The sequence below is a fragment of the Ochotona princeps genome, chromosome 2 (genome assembly GCF_030435755.1).
Source record: "Ochotona princeps isolate mOchPri1 chromosome 2, mOchPri1.hap1, whole genome shotgun sequence".
Classification (NCBI taxonomy): domain Eukaryota; kingdom Metazoa; phylum Chordata; class Mammalia; order Lagomorpha; family Ochotonidae; genus Ochotona; species Ochotona princeps.
Window position 1 is genome coordinate 8,520,019 of NC_080833.1, and position 17,097 is coordinate 8,537,115.

Here is a 17,097-nt window from a genome sequence, read left to right on the forward strand (position 1 = left end):
CATGTGAATAGTAAAAATATTCAGAGCTCATTTTAGTGTGAATTTTAGCTCGGGCTTGATGCTGATCTACCCTAAGTTAAAGTGATGGTAGCAAGATTCCTGCTACTGCCCTGGGCAGAATTCACCCTGGCACTCACAGCTGTTTTCTGTCATTTCTGTCTCCTGTGAATTACCTTTGCTGTGAGAGAAGAGAAAGTGGGTTTCCTTCGAAACTGTGTTAATCTGCCCTAGTGGTCATCAGGGTCTAAAAATGAAAACCGGCAGTGCAGATGGAGTTGGATATGGGGCACAAAGAGGGAAAAGACATTTTGAGAAAAACTGGTTTGGGTTAGTCCTTGAAGGAATAAGCCAAGTGTTTGGACAGAGCCATGCCAAAGCACAAATGCAAACTAACTTACTTTCTTTCTTTCTTCCTTTCTTTCTTTCTTTCTTTCTTTCTTTCTTTCTTTCTTTCTTTCTATCTATCTATCTATCTATCTATCTATCTATCTAGATTTTTTTGTTTTTATTGGAAAGCCAGATTTACAGATTCACTCTCCAAATGGCCATAATGGCCAGAAGTGAGCCAGCTGAAGCCAAGAGCTAGGAGTTTCTTTCGGGTCTCCCACATGGGTCCAGAGTCCCAGGGTTTTGGGCCGTTCTTGACTGATTCCCCAGGCCGTTCTTGACTGATTCCCCAGGGAGCTGAAGCAGGAAGCTGAAGCAGAAAAATGGAGCAGGCAAGACATGAACTGGTGCCTGTATGCGATTCCGGTGCTGGGAGGCAGAAGATGAGCCAATTGAGCCATATGTGTGCTGGCCCAAAATGCAAAGCTTCTTTCTGATTGTTAGTCATGCCCTCTCTGAATGAGCCATCCTATTCCAAAGGGGCCTGTCAGAACTGGCTTGTCCTAGGACTCTCTGCTATGGCTTGAATGATGTCTAGGCCCAACTGCCCTTTGTTGTGGGCAGCCCTGTGCATTGTGGCGTGTCTAGGGTCATCCCTGCCTCTGCCCACCAGATGACAATAGAGCTCTGTTATAGGGTGAATTGTGTCTAGCTATTCCTCAAGTTCAAGTCCTTATCGCCCATGCGTCAGAGCAGGACTTAATTTAAATGTGAGTTTCTTGCAGATGCAATTCATTAAAATTGAGGTCATTAGGATGGGCTCATATAAAGAGACTCTGGGAGACACCAAGTGGCCATGAAGGTAGGAATTAAGGTGAGGCATCTGCCAACCAAAGAAACTATCAGAAGCTGGGGGAAGTGGGCCAGAGGCCAGGGACAGTCCCGCCTGCCATCTCAGGGACCTCAGATTTGTAGTCCGCAGAGCGGGGGAAATAACACGTTTCTATTGTTGACACCCCACCCCCATTTGTGGGTTTTGGTTACTGCAACCTTGTCACCCAATTACACCTCTCAACATGACAACCCAGACAACGTCTAGGTGATGCCAATGTCCTCTCGGGACCTGATACCCTGTGAGTGAGAGCCCCTAGGGCACACGTCACATGTGGCCACTTCCCCCAACCCCAGCAGAGTCTCAGAAAGGCTGTGACAGAAGCCATGCAGCCAGCTGAGCCTGAAGTATTTACCTTCTGACCTTTTATAGAAAGAGTTTGCAGCCCCTGATCTGAAAGGCTCCTGGGACGCCTATAAGTCTGTTGTCTGGGCTCTGCAGAATGGAGCAGGAACAACTGAGAGAGGAAGCACTGGTGTATGGCGAGGATACCAGTGTGCAGGGGAGGCCAGAGACTTGCCCCGGGCCACGTGCTGACCCAGGAGCCGTGCTCCTTGGGTAAGATTCGTCTTATGTCCAGGCTTCAAATCTCGTTCCTCTGCTCTTATCTTACTTCCTGCCCACTTTCCAGCTCTCTCTCTCCCCTGCTCTTTAAAGTGAGAAATTAGGTTGGCTTGTAAAAATGTTTATGTATTTGCAAGCCACTGAGAGAAAGAGAGCGATATCTTCCATTCTCAGATGATTGCAACGGCCAAGGCTGGGCTAGGTTGAGGAGCTGGTAGCCAGGAGCTTCATCTGTGTCTCTCACATGGTAGCAGAGCCCAAACACTTGGGAGTTATTCTCTGCTGCTTTTCCCAGGCTGTTAGAAAAGAGCTGGATTGGACATGGAACAGCCAGGACTCAAACCAATGCTCAGATGGAAGGCTGATATTATAGGGGTGGTTTTCCCTGCTGTGCCTCCATGGCTGTGGACCTCTTTAGACCTGTTGCTTCCTGGGAGTGCTTGGTGACTGCTGGGAAGATCTGCCAAAGTATTATTTGTTCTGCACAGCGGCAGGGCAGGGGGCGGGTGTTTCTGTTGTCCTCACTTGGACTTTGTCCTCTGTACTTCCTAGGACCCTGTTGTGGGTTCCACTGTGGGCTTGCCTCTGTTCCTAGACGCGGAGCATCAGGATGTTAGCTTTGCTGGAAAAACCCTTTCTGTACCCCCGAATTGCCTGGGGAAGGTTTGTCCCTCTGAGAGTTCTGGGAGGGCTCAGGCCAACTCCTCCAGCTCTGGGTGAGCCAAGGATCCATATTTAGCCACAGCACTGCTGAAAGTCCCAGTTGGCTTCAAAGATCTTTCTTTAGCTTCTTTGTCTCTCTGGGCCCCTTAGCAGCCATGAGTATCTGTGCGCCATTCAACCAAGGTTGGCCTGATTGTTGTTGGAAAACAGTAACAACAAAAGCCCCCAAACCAGAACCAATGGTGTTGACTGCTGGTCCAGGCTGAATCACGCCCCTCCAGAAAGAAGGCATCTCGACTCCACAACCCTGGCCCCTGTGATCATGGGCTTATTTGGAAATGTAACCTTGGTTAAGGTGAAGTCTTTTTCTAAAAAAATATATATTTTTATTGGAAAGGCAGATTTACAGAGAGAAAGATCTTCCACGTGCTGGTTCACTCACCAAAAGGCTACAATGGCTGGAGCTGAGCCAAGCTGAAGCCAGGAGCCAGGAGCTTCTTCCGGGTCTCCCATGTCGGGGTGCAGGGTCCCAAGTTTGGGTCATCCTTCACTGCTTTCCCAGGTCACAAGCAGGACGCTGGATCAGAGGAAGAGTGGCCAATATACTAGCTGGCACCCATATGGGATGTTGGTGCTTGCAAGGGGAGGATCAGCCAATTGAGAAATCATGCCACTCCTCCACCACCAAGGTGAAGTCTGATCCACTACACCAGGTGTGCTTGCAAAAGGAGGGTCATGGGGCACATAGACACACATGGCCACTGTCTGGGAGCCAGCGCCACCCAGGATGCTGGCTTTGTCCACTCCTCTCTGCCAGAGCCAAGCCCCTTGTCTCAGCCCTGAGAGGGCAGCCGCCCCACTGGAAGAAGAGAATATGTTCTTGTAAACAGGAAGGGGTTCTGTCCCTGTTCTGGAAGCTGCAGTCCCACAGCCCAGGCCCCGGCAGATGCGCTGTCCGTGAGGGTCACCTTCCTGATCCACGGACGGCTGCCTCTCAGTGTGTTTACGTGGTGAGAAGAACAGAGTTTCCTTCTTAAGTGCTTGAATCCCACTCGTGAGGGTCTCGCCTCCATGACCCCCTGTTGCTCTGAGGCCTCATCCCTCATATCATCCCACTGCGGGTTGGCTTCGAGTTTTGGTAATGTGAGTTTTGGAGGAATACAGATATTGAGACCACAGGAACATCTTTTCGTTCTGCTCCTCTAAGCTCCCAGCTGGGGCCCAGTAGGAAAAAAAAAAGCCCGGATTAACAGAAGTGAAACCACAGACTTTATTAAGATGTGTATCTCATAAACACACGGAAGACACCCAGGGAGCGAGCAAATTAAAGAGCGGCTTAGAACTCTAATTTCTATGAGGGCACTTCAGAAAACACAGGGGAAAATGAGATGAATCGATCAGTTTATTTTGATGCAAAAATGTTTGAAATCCATGCATTTTTTTCATATTATGTATTTCCTTGAACTTTTCAAAGATATCTTACATGTATGGATTTCCTCACATTTTTTTAAAAGATTTATTCATTTTTTTAATTATTTATTATTTAACTTCATTAATTACATTGTATTATGTGACACAGTTACATAGATACTTGGGTTCTCCCACCCCTCCCCAAACCCTCCCACCATGGTGGATTCCTCCACCTTGTTGCATAACCACAGCTCAAGTTCAGTTGAGATTCCCCCATTGCAAGCTTATACCAAACATAGAGTTCAGCATCTTATTGTCCAGTCAAGTTCAACGGCTTCTTAGGTATACCCTCTCTGGTCTGAAGACAGAGCCAGCAGAGTATCATCCCAGTCAATTGAAAGCTCCAACATACCATCAAAAATTTACATCATTATGGAATTAATTGACATAGTAATGAGTAACCAATATGTTAAAAGTAAATGCGAGTTCTTTTTTTTTTTTTTTTAATTATTTATTATTTAACTTCAGTAATTACATTGTATTATGTGACACAGTTACATAGATACTTGGGTTCTCCCCACCCCTCCCCAAACCCTCCCACCATGGTGGATTCCTCCACCTTGTTGCATAACCACAGCTCAAGTTCAGTTGAAATTCCCCCATTGCAAGCGTATACCAAACCTAGAGTCCAACATCTTATTGTCCAGTCAAGTTCAACGGCTTCTTAGGTATACCCTCTCTGGTCTGAAGACAGAGCCAGCAGAGTATCATCCCAGTCAATTGAAAGCTCCAACATACCATCAGCAAAAATTTACATCATTATGGAATTAATTGACATAGTAATGAGTAACCAATATGTTAAAGATAAATGCGAGTTCCCAGCCACCTTCAGTGACCACCTCACCTATACTTCAATTTTAGTTTATACACAACATATAACATTCAAAACATAACATGTTATACATAACATCATATCATCTTAAATTAAGGCAAACATGTGGTATTTAACCTTTTGGGATTGGCTCATTTCCCTTAGCATTATGGTTTCCAGTTTGGCCCATTTGGCCACAAAGAACTGCATTTTGTTGTGGATGAAGGGGCCTGGCAGTGTGGCCTAGCGGCTAAGGTCCTTGCCAGGATCCCATATGGTTGCCGGTTCTAATCCCGGCAGCTCCACTTCCTCTCTGTTTCTCCTCCTCTCTGTATATCTGACTTTGTAATAAAAATGAAAATTAAAAAGAAAAAGATTTATTCATTTTTATTGGAAAGCCGGATATACAGAGAGGAGGAGAGACAGAGAGGAAGATCTTCCGTCCGATGATTCACTCCCCAAGTGAGCTGCAACGGCTGGTGCTGCGCCGATCCAAAGCCGGGAACCTGGAACCTCTTCCAGGTCTCCCACGCGGGTGCAGGGTCCCAAGGCTTTGGGCCGTCCTTGACTGCTTTCCCAGGCCACCAGCAGGGAGCTGGATGGGAAGTGGAGCTGCCAGGATTAGAACCGGCGCCCATATGGGATCCCGGGGTGTTCAAGGTGAGGACTTTAGCTGCTAGGCCACGCTGCCGGGCCCTCCGCACATTTTTTTGGCACCAAATTAAATGTGCCTTTTAATACTGCTTATCATAAACTTTTTGAAGGATCCTTTCAAAAAATGTATTTTAGGGGCCAGTGCTGTGGTGTATCAGGTTAAGTCTCTGCCTGTAAAGCCTGAATTCCATGAGGGCAGCAGCTTGAATTCCAGCTGCTCTGCTGCCCATCCATGTCTCTGCTGATGTTCCTGGGAAATCAGAGAAAAATGGCCCACCTGCTTGGGCTCCTGCAGCCATATGGGAGACCTTGGGGAGTGAATCAGTAGATGAAGACCTCTCTCTCCCTCTCTGTAACTCTAAATGCAAATGAAGAAAAAGATAGATTTCCATGTGAAAGACAGAGTGATAGACTCACACACAGAGGAAGAAAACAATTTCCCAAGTGGCCACAATGGCTGGAAATGGAGCAGGCTGAAGCCAGCAGCCAGGGACTGCATCCTGGACTCCCAGGTGGGTGGCCAAGACCCAAGGCCTCAGGTCATCTTCTGCTGCCTTCCCCACTGCGTCGCAGGGAGTGTGTCCACTGCAACATCACCGTTCTGGGCATCACACCGTTGCCGGCACCTTTGGTCTCAGTAGGATATACTCTGAGTGTCCTTGTTTTGGGATTTAATCCTAACTGGAGATATCAAGAGGATGGAAACTTACCTAACTTTTGTGTTTATAGCTGAGGACATTGGAATAGATAAGGTTACATCTACTTGGCTTTATAGATAGTGGGAGGGGGCACATGTTGACACACGGGTATTCTTGGGGTGGAGCGCTTTGTGCCCCCTAAGACTCTCCCAGCAAAAGGGCCATTCCCAGGTTGGGAGGCAGCCAGAGGGTGCCAAAGCCTGCATCACAGTACTGGAACTTTCAAGAACAACACTGTGAGCGATGGAAACCTCTTTTACTTGTGAAGCAAGCTTGCCATGAGTGTTTGTGACAGTCACACTAAAGGGACTGAGACAGTCTTTGAGAGGACATGGTACACCTGCAGAGAACCAGCGGGACTCAAGTGTCTTGGGCTTCCACATTTGTGAGACAGCTGGGAGAGGAAATGACTGGTAGAAAGGTTGTTGGCTGACTTGCTTGGTGTTGCCCCTGGGGTCAGGATTCAGGGTCACCTCCAGGGAAGTATAATTGGTAGCCCAACGTTAGGCAGAAAAGGGGGCGAGGATAAGGAGAGCTTTTCCCGCCTTTGTCGCTTTCAGCTCAAAAGCTGTTTTTATGTGCCAGGGTATATCTGAGGGTGATGTGTTCTGTTTCCTTTGGACCGATCTCACTGACCATTATGAGAGCTCACTGAGAACACCATGGGTAACACAATGCGTGTGTGTTTTGGCACAGTCGTGTCCTGTGTGCCTCCATGAGTGCCCGAGTGGCACTTGCAGCTCTAGTGCCCGAGTGGCACTTGCAGCATGTTCAGAATTCTGGCCCAGCAGAAGGCTGACATGTGTGACATGTTTTCATGACCCCTGGTGATGATTTGTCACTTGGTGCTACCCTGGAAGTCTGACACTGCTTCTCCCAGAGAGGTTTCCATGGTTTCCAAAACCTCATCTCGACACAAACCTGAGCGTACAGAATGAACCTTCCTTATAATTGCCATTGAGGCCCTGTGGTCACCCTGGGGGAGGCTAATGGACAGAAACGTATTGATGTGCTAACAGTCCAAGACCTTTCCCCTAAGAAAACCTTTTAGCTGGCCAGGGTTCACTCACCTTAATTAAAAATGGTCCAATGGATACATCTCATTTCATTTCTCTAAGGACACGCATGCAGTTTTGTTTTTAAAGGAAGTTAAATTTAAAAGCTCGTCTTTCTTCAAATAAATCTTTTGTTTGCTTTATTAAGCTGAAAGGCCTGAGAGCTTTCTGGTGTCCATTACACAAAGACGGTCATTCTCAATCACTCTGGGGATCCAGGTAGCACTTGGAGCTCCCTGGCAAAGATGACCCTAAATTGTGTCGCTCAGATACAACCACTCACTACCCCTGAGACACACGAGCAAAGAATCAAGGATGATGTTTCCCTATGTATTGTCTGAGCAGCCTTTTCTCCAGGTAAGGAACTCTATCTTGGCCTGATTTAGTTTGTAGGCACAGCTTGTACACCCAACCCTGTCATCCACCTGCTTTGGCACGGTCTGTAAACCGAAGCATGGGCTGATGTTTTTCAAGCAGCGGAAAATAAAAGGATAGTGATATTTCATGGCACAGGAAGATTGCATGCGACTGAAATGTTGGTGTCCTTGAATAAGGTTTGATTGGCTCTAGTGGTCAGCTTGAGGACACTGGCACGTGTGTGCACACTCTGTCCCTTCTCGTAGCATCTCTGCGATATAGCCACCTGGCCACTGTGCAGTCTGAAGTAGATTTACCCCCATTGGGGGAAACCATGTTTGCAGTCATGGAAACTCATTTGTGCTCCTAAGCAAGGCAGCCTCAGTTTTAAGAGAGGGGAATTTGGCATGTGCTGGGGTCCGTTCAGTGGTTGTGTGGGGCACAAAGGGGTAAAGAGAACAGCTTCCCTGTTTGGCAGGACCCGGGGGAGCTTCCTGCTGCATGGCAGGGCCCGGCAGATGTAACCACCTGAATGCAATTCTACTTCCCTTTGCAAGGACACCCAGCCACCCCACCAAGAATTCTGTAATCTATTGAGGGATTGTTGTTTGCCCCTGCGAGATGGCTTTTACAACCATCTTGAGCTTGGGAGTTAATGCCGCTGACAACGTCCTGGTGAACGGGCCTTTAGCAATGTATGCTGTCTCGGTTGCTCTCAGGGCCCTTTGGCTGCAAGAGCTCAAGAATGTCTGTACTAACATCATAATACATGCTTTCAAACTAACTTAGGGTTATTGGGTCTGTAGTTGTAGTGGGAATTTATGTTTGTAGTTTTTCTGTTTCTGATCTTTTATCTTTTCCCCTCTGTGATATATTTCCTCCTCTAACTGGTAGAATGAGAACTGTAGTAGGAGTGTGTTACTGATTAATATGTGTTGTTTACTGAGGAATTCCTGGCTGCAACATCAGAATGGATAATGCCCTGCCTTAAGGTTAAACAATTTGCAGAATTATCTTTGGAAGCACCCTCTTGTCCATTGTAGAGTTGAAATCAAAATAGAGTAAGCACGGCTCATTGCTAACTGCAATTCTTTTTGCTTTTATAATTCCTGCTTTACTTGCTTAGCTAACATAATTGTGTGAGCTTGCAGGCCTAACGGCCTACTAATGCCGATGGCCCCAATCCCCATAAACCAGGGCCCCAGCCTTACTAACCTATAGATAATTCAAGATCGGGATCTGGTTGTCACAGGTGGCGCCAAGGTTGGAGCCCAGACCCGAGGAGAGCAGGCAGGGGCTGGCAAGCCGAGATTAGCAAGGAATGCCTAATCCTTCCTCACTCACCTGTTGTAATTGTGCCCCCCTTGAAGCTATATCAAACTACCCACAAAGAAAACTTTGTAATTGTACTGCTCGGGACCGCACTCTGCAGTCGAGTGGATGCAGCACCATGACGTAAAAGGTCTGTGCCAGAGCTTATGACTGCTTCTGTATAAATACAGCGGACAGCTCTCTCGTACTATCCACTATGATCCTGGAATTGTAGTGGTCCATTTCTTTTCTCTCTACGCCTATTTCACGCACCCTTCTCAAGTTCTGAACTTGGCTGGAGCTGGCCTCTGGCAGACATGTTCAAGAAGAGGCCCCAGGTGTGCCAAGAATCAGCTGCCACTTTTATGGGTGGTCTAAACTGCCCTTGTCTCCTACCACATGTGCTCCTGTCTCTGGAGGGCAAAGCTGCTGCTGCCCCCTTGTTCCACTGAGACCCCTTGGTGAGAAGGACTGGGGTTATTGCAAGGTGTGGGGACCTGTGAGTTCGTACTCTCTTTGCTGCCTTAGAGGAGGGTTGTCCTGAGCCCAAGGTTAGCCTCAAGTGCACCGTGCAGGGAGGGTCACTGGTGTGCCCTGGCCATGTGCCTGAGGAATTGCTGCCTAGGGAAGGTTGGGCCATGCTGTGCAAGGCCAGCACATCTGAGTCCAGGCCAACCTCACAGCACTCTGGGACATGGCGGATGAGTTTCTGCCAAACTCTCTCTTGCCTGGAGTCACTTGTTTGAGCCTCCTGCTTGTTTTTCTCCAGACTCTGGCTGGCCTGTGAGGTGCAGCCACAGAGGGCCCAGGATCTGCCTGCAAGCCTGCAGAGCCTTCTCGATTCTTCTGTGCTTACAGCATCTGCTCATGGGTTATCAGTGTGACCCGACTGTGTCTGTGCAGCCCACTGATGCACATAATATGGAAAATGTTATTACAAAACAAATACAGGAAGCAATATATCTGGCATTAGCCACTTGGAATCAAACTCTGTTGCTTGCTTTTTGGTCAATGTCGTAACCTCTTTGGATCACCACTGTCTCAGCTGAAAGGTGGTAGATGGAGTGACATTTGAGGCCTGGCACTGAACAGAAAGTGATCAGTGTGTAAAGCTGTACCTGTTGATAAGGTACATCAAAGGCCTTCTCTGGACCCTGGGGTGACTGAGCTGGCAGCTCTACAGCATGCTGATTTTGCACTGGGTAGTATTCCTGGGGGCCCTCAGCGATGTCCCTCATCTCCATTATCTGCATGAAACCAACCTCCCTACCCCGCTCTTTCATTGAACAGGTATCTATTATCACCTCCTGTGCCCTGGGCACTCTTGAAGGGTCTATGAGGGGAACAACAGGGGCTGCCTGAACTCAATACCTGCACACTGGTTTACATGGAAGTGCTGTCGGGCTGCAGTAAGAATGGATGGGAGGTGACAAGAGCAACCATGCAGAGGCCAGGGCAGCAGCCCTGCCCCCCAGGAGGGAGCTGGTGGTGATGGGGCAAGGACAGTGTGGTAAGAGGGAGAGGAGTGGAGCCATCAGGAATGTTCAGAAGGAAGAATCAGTAAAGCAAAGCATTGGAGGTGTGGTGGGCTGTGCAGGGGTGGCCCTTGGTCTCTGGCTTTTGGCCCCGGAGAAGATGGCTGGGTTGTGAGAATGTGTGGTGGGCACCCTGATGGGGTGATAGAGCAACAGCGGCATTCTCTTTGCCACATGCAGCCTGACCCTATACAATGGAAAGATGCATTCTTAGTCCTGTGACCCGTGTGTGTGCACATGTATGTGAGTGACATGCGTATCTTAAATGCCATACATATCACAAATAGAAATTCTTCCTTGCTTGCTCTGTGGCGGCCCACGATGAAAGAGTTGGCATCATGAAGCAAGTTCAAGAGCATGCAGTTGGCTTCTCTGTAGTCATATGAGAACTCCTTCAGGTCCAGCTTTCTTCCTCATTGGCCATCTTGAATCAATACAGGAGTTTCTGCATACTTGGCACAGTGTCCTTATGGTTCATAGCATATTGTAGAATTTTTCCTTTTAAGGTTCAAGAACATTGTGTTGCAGGTGGAGACCGCATTTTGCTTAGCCATTCACAAGTGGATGGATGACTGGATTGCATCCGTACGTTAGAGACTGTGACTGTCCCATAATGGCTTTAATGCGCACTTTGTAATTATTAGTATTAAATATATCATTGGACATTGAATTCTCATTTGCCATCTTCTCTTTATAAAAATTTACTTGTTAGACCTGGCATATAAGCTAACTGTCTGCCTGCAGTGCTGGTATCTCGTATGGGTTCGAATTAGAGTGCTGGCTGATCCACTTCAAACCCAGCTCCCAATTAATGGTTTGGAAGGCAGCAGAGGATACCCAAAGCCTTGTACCCACATGGGATTCTCAGCTCTGGTCATTGTGACTATCTGGGGGATTTAACCAGCAGATGGAAGATTTCTCTCTGTTTTCCTGCTCTCCTTACAACTTTCAAGTACATCTTTCACTTTTACTTTCAAGTAAATCATCTTTTAAAATATTTATTTATTTATTTGAAGGGTAGAACATTAAAGAGATGAAGGGAGAAAGTGATCTGGGTGGAGGGAAGGACTGCTCTTCCAACTAATTGTTCATTTGTTCAGTAACTTTTGCAACTAGGGCTAGGTCAGGTTAAGGTGAAGCCGGGAATTGGGGACTCCCTCTGGTCTCCCAAGTGGGTAGGTCTGTGACCTTCCAGGACATATTAGCAGGAAGCTGAACTGGAAGCAGGATAACTGGGGTTCAAACTAGGCACTGTGATACAGGACACTGAATCACACATGGAGGCTTAACCCGCTGGGCTTAAGCCCCTTGCGTCTCCCTAAACACACCTGAGTGACATGCCTGCTGAAATGTTTGGCCCCTTTTGATTGGCTCGTCTGTCTTTATGGAACGAAATATGAGGTGTTTTCTGTGTATTCTGGATAAATACTCTTTATTTTGCAAATATTTTCTCTCGGTGTATGGTTTGCCTTATCATTTTCTTATCATCCAACTTCTCTATTTAGCCCTGTGATCTTTTTATATATTTTTTAAAAAGATGTATTTATTTATTTGAAAGTCAGAGTTATATACATGCACGGAGATATGGAGAGGCAGACATTTTCCATCCTCTGGTTCACTCCTCAGATAGCTGCAGCAGCAGTGGCTGGGGCAGGCCAAAGCCAGGTGCCAGGAGCTTCTTCTAGGTTTCCTGTGCGGGTGGCAGGGACACAGACATTTGGAGCATCTTCTTCTGCTTTGTCCCAGGCCATGTTTAAGGGAACTGGATTGCAAGTGGAGCACCCTGGATTTGAATCAGCATGCATGTGGTATGCTACAGCACACTGCCAGTCCCAAAGCTTTTTTTCTTTAAAAAAAAATTTCACAGGCAGAGTGCCAGAAGGCAAAGACAGTGAGAGAAAGAGCTCTTCCATCCTTCAGGGTGGCAGGGTCCATCTTCTGTTAACCTTCCCAAATGCATTCGCAGGAAGCTGACTTGGAAATGGAGCAGTCAGGACTCAAACTGGCAGTCCAGTTGGGGATGTGACTTCATCCGTGCTGGCTCCCCTTAGGGCCAGCTCCTTTCCAGCTGAGGGTTGCATGTGACTTGAGGAAGGACTCCAGATTCACGGCTTTGCATAAGGCAGCCCATCTCCTGGCATCGTTTGTTAAAGAGATCACTCCTCTTCTATTGAATTGTCTTCACATCTTTATTAAAAATTAATCGACCGTGTATGCATGGGTCAATTTATAGACACTGTGTTCTATAGCTATGCAAATGCTACGTGATCGCTAACTTCAGCTTTGCAACATCTTGAAACTGAGGAGTGTAACCCCCCCAACTTTGTTCTTCTCTTTCAAAATTACTTTTGTTGCTCTAACTCCTTATTATTTGCGTTTTATTTAGAATTAGTATGTGGCTTTCTCGAAAACAAAACAAACAAAAAACGGTAGCCCTGCATCGCTAGTGACTCATCCTCACCCTCCCCCTTCTGAATCTTCTGATGAATAAGCAAGGCTTGTTTCTCCATTTCTTTAGGTCGTTCTGATTTCTCTTGGCAAGGTTTTATGGTTTTTACTGTACAAGTCTTGCACTTGATAGTTCATGCCAGCTTTGATGTTACTGTATATGATACTTTTCGTATTTCAATTTACATTTTTAACAATATATATGAATGCAAATTATTTTGTATTTTAGCCTCCTCTGTATCCTTTGACCTGACTGAATTCTTTTATTATACAGCAGTTTTGTAGATTTGTAGGCTTTTCTACATAGAAGGTCTGTGACTCTGCAAATGAAACAGGTTTTCACTTCTTTCTTTTCACTCACTTGCACATTTATTTTCTTTACTTGCAGATGCCCAGTGCCTAGAAGCCTGGGCACCTTACTGATACAGCGCTTAGGGTCGAACTGTCTCGGATCATAGAGTCTCCAAGGATCGATTTGTTCTTCAGGTGCCTGCATCAGCCAAGAGCTGGAAATGCAGTCTAGTTCTACTACATGGCTGGCAGGAGTTCCACTTGACTTGAGTGGTCCAGTTGTTGAAACTGTCATTGCTGAGCAGCAGGGTCTGCATTAGCAGGAAGCAGCAGTCAGGAGCCAGGGAAAGGAACCCAGGCTAGAAATCTTCACTGTGAAGCTTAAATACCCACACAATATTCATTTAAAGGGTTACACCGATCCTGCAAGTTTGGCATCAACTCTTCGGTCATGATATATTATTTTTGTTGCATTTGGTTGGCTAAAATTTCGTGAAATGTTTCTGCATCTGTAATCTTGAGTTTTGGTTTGTGACTTGTAACACTTTTTTTTTTTTTTTTTTTTTTAAGCTCAACTCACTTTTGCTTCGGTGGAGTCTCTGTCGTTATCACCTGAGTTGTACCCAGCCCTGTGCAGGCATGCATGGAGTCCTCCATCCTCAACAATCTTCCTTATTACAGCTCTGTAGTTTGTCTAATTCATATCCTCCGACTTTCGACTAAACCTTCATGTTTAAAATAGATCTTTGTAATAGTTAGAATATAAATACATCTTGCTATTTTATCCAGTCTTAAGAATCTGTGCTTTTAGACCGTTTCCTTTTAATGTAAGTACAATTATGGTTGCATTTCTGCCATCTTGCTATTCATTTCTTCATGTCTTGGTTTTTGTGTGTTCCATTTCTCCCCCACCCTGAAGTGTGGATTGGGTAATTTTTGCAATTCTGTTTTATCCCTGTTCTCGTGTTCTAACAGACACCTCTAACTTACCACTGTGTTTCTTCAGATAATATTACCTTGTCAGAACCTTGCAACGTTATACTCTCCTTCCTCCCATACATTCTAGTAGTATAATCATTTGTTCTATTTTACATATGGTTTAAATCCCATAATTCGGATTGGCACAATGGCTCAACAGGCTAATACTCCACTTGCTGAAGCGAACATCCCATATGACATCCCTTACAGGTACCAGTTTGTGTCCTGGCTGCTCTATTTCCCATCCAGCTCCCTGCGTATCACCTGGGAAAGCAGCAGAGAATGGGCCAAAGCCTTTGGCTCCTGCACTCACTTGGGAGACCTGGAAGAAGCTCCTGGCACCAGGATTCATCTCGGCTCAGCTCTGGTCATTGTGGTCATTTGATGAATGGATCAGTGGATGGAACATATCTCTCTCCCCTCTCTCTGTAAATCTTAACTAAAAACAAATAAGAGCTTTTTTGAAGCCCATGCATAGCTTTTTTTATAATATGTACCTCCATGAGTTTTCTTCTAGTCTAAGTTCAGAAGACAGATTTTATCGTGACTAGTCCGTTATGGGCCAGGCAGGAAGCTGTGTCTGCTTGCTTCTTCGCATAGACAACACAGTTACAGGTATAAGACATCAATGATAACACCTTTCTGCAACATTTTAAAAATGTCAGAATGTTTTATTAATGTCAACATTTTGTTAATGTCAAATTCATGTCTCTTTTGCAGTGATTCTTAACTTTTGGAGGGTATGGGTTTATTTAATTCACAGCCTCTTCTCTGAGAAAAAAAATTATGTGCTCAGTTCGATACACCCATTAACACACAAATCAGGAAACAGAGACTGCTCTGGCATTGTTCCCAGGGATTGGTGGGATACCCAGGCTGCAGGCGAACACTGCTGTCTGTCCTAGTTGATGTGAACCTGGCCTGCCCCACTGGTGATCGGGATTCTGAGAATCCCTCCTGCTCTTACATGACTAGTGTGGGAAAAAAAAAATTCAGTAACAATGTCAGAAGGCTTAAAATGGGTTACAGAAATACACTCGGTTTTCATAATGGTTACTACCATTGCCGTTACCGTAGTTTTCGTAACAATTCTTATTTGTGCTCAAAGTGACCCAAGTGTCATGACTAACTCTTACAGTAGGTTAGTGTTCTAGTGAGTCAGTATGTATAAATGCACACACACACACAGTGTAGAAAACAGAATTGAAACATAGGCTTATTTTGGTGTCATGTATTTTGAAATTTACGCATAGTTTTTTTTTTATAATGTGCGTTCTCTGTGCACCCTGTGAAGATTGCCCATATGCATGAATTTCAAAATTCTTTTCACCAAAAATAAGCGTACCTTTTAGCTCATTTCCCATTAGTCTTTGGAAGTGACCTTGAGAGACGTACGTGCAAGTGCACATGCGACTTGGATCTGTGGAAGGATTTCAGACTGCAGCCTCACCTCCTTGCACCAAGAACACACTTCTCATCCCTAATTTCCCCCTCTCTACTTTGGGTCTCCTGGTTCAGCAATCACCTAATACACTCACACCATTTTTGCATTGATTTTCAGGCAAATGTTGTGTAATGAACTTACTGAAATCCATTTTTTTCTATTATCCAAATCAATAAAGATGCACTTAGGGAGATACTCTTCAGGTGTCCCTCTGAAATGGATCGTATCCTCTTCCCCATGTGTGCCCATCCACGGAGTGAGACCTAGTCTGGGGCCTCAGTCTGGCCGTGCGCCTTCTGTCCTGGTCTGCCCATTGCTTTCTGCTTGTCCTCTGTTGGAGGGAAGGAATGTTCTCCACAAGGCACACACACGTCCACCTTGCCTCCGCCATGTGGAGCCATCTGCCTGAGACCCCCCTTCTGCCACATGGCACCTGTCCCTAAACCCCTACACTAGCCATCTGCCATCGGGGAAATGGATCCTCATGACTTGAACTAAGCCAGTCTCTCCCGTACTTGCATTTTGTCTGGGGCACAGATCCTTCAGGAAAGCCTGACAGGTCTCTGAGCTTTTGGCTCTCGCTCTCTCGCTCTCTCTCTCTCTCTCTCTCTCTCTCTCCTCACAAGTCCTGCATCAATGGCTCCAATATCATCCTGTTCCACCTCCAACATCAGAAGCGTTCCACATCTTGCTTGAGGAAGAGATCGGCCTCGAGTCTGTGCCTTCTCATCTTGGAGACCCAGCCACATGGTACTTGCTTTGTAGGGTCACTGAATGCTGACAGGATCAAATTCATTTCAATGCATTTCTTCCCTCTTTGCTTGACTTGACAAATAAGAACCTGCCCTCACCTTGCTTCCCAAGACCTTCAAGTACTAAAAAAGGATCCCAGGCTGCAAATGGTAGAATCAGGTAATTTCATGACTTAGTCCAATAACCATGATAACAACAGGTCTTTCTGGTAAAGAAGACTGAAACAGAAGAAAAATCATCAAACAATAATCTCATATTATCCATGTTTTTATAACACGAATGCAGTCATGTATTTAGACATGTACTTTGTGAAGTTTTTTGAGAGATGTTGTTGGCCTTTCTCATGGAAATGGTGATGTAAAAGGTGGATGGAAAGGCGTGATCCACAATCATTGGTGTGGACAAGTGCACAGAGGTGAGTCGACACCCACAGTGAGGAGTCAGGGTCAGCCGCCCTCTTCATCTGAGCTGTCCACTGAGTGTCCAGTGTTCCAGAGGATGCCCTGCAGCTGATGGAGGTACACCTGCCTTTCAGAAGTTCTCCTTTGGGACATTGTCCATGTGTGCTGCAGGTCCTTAGGGACTATAGCAGATGATAATGGGGTCTGTGGTCAGGACACAAAGGAGAGTCATGACAGCGACATGACTCACATCACCAGCCAAGCTAGCATTTCTGGAGCATTTACCACATGCTGGGTACCAAATATAAAACATCTTAGCATTTGCATCTTCACTGACTTGCCCAAACAATGAAGAGGGTGAGGAATACAGACATAGAGGAACCATGTTCAGGGGCTACCTGTCGTCGGAGTCTCTCTGTGGGAAGTCAGAGAGCAAAACAGGTGC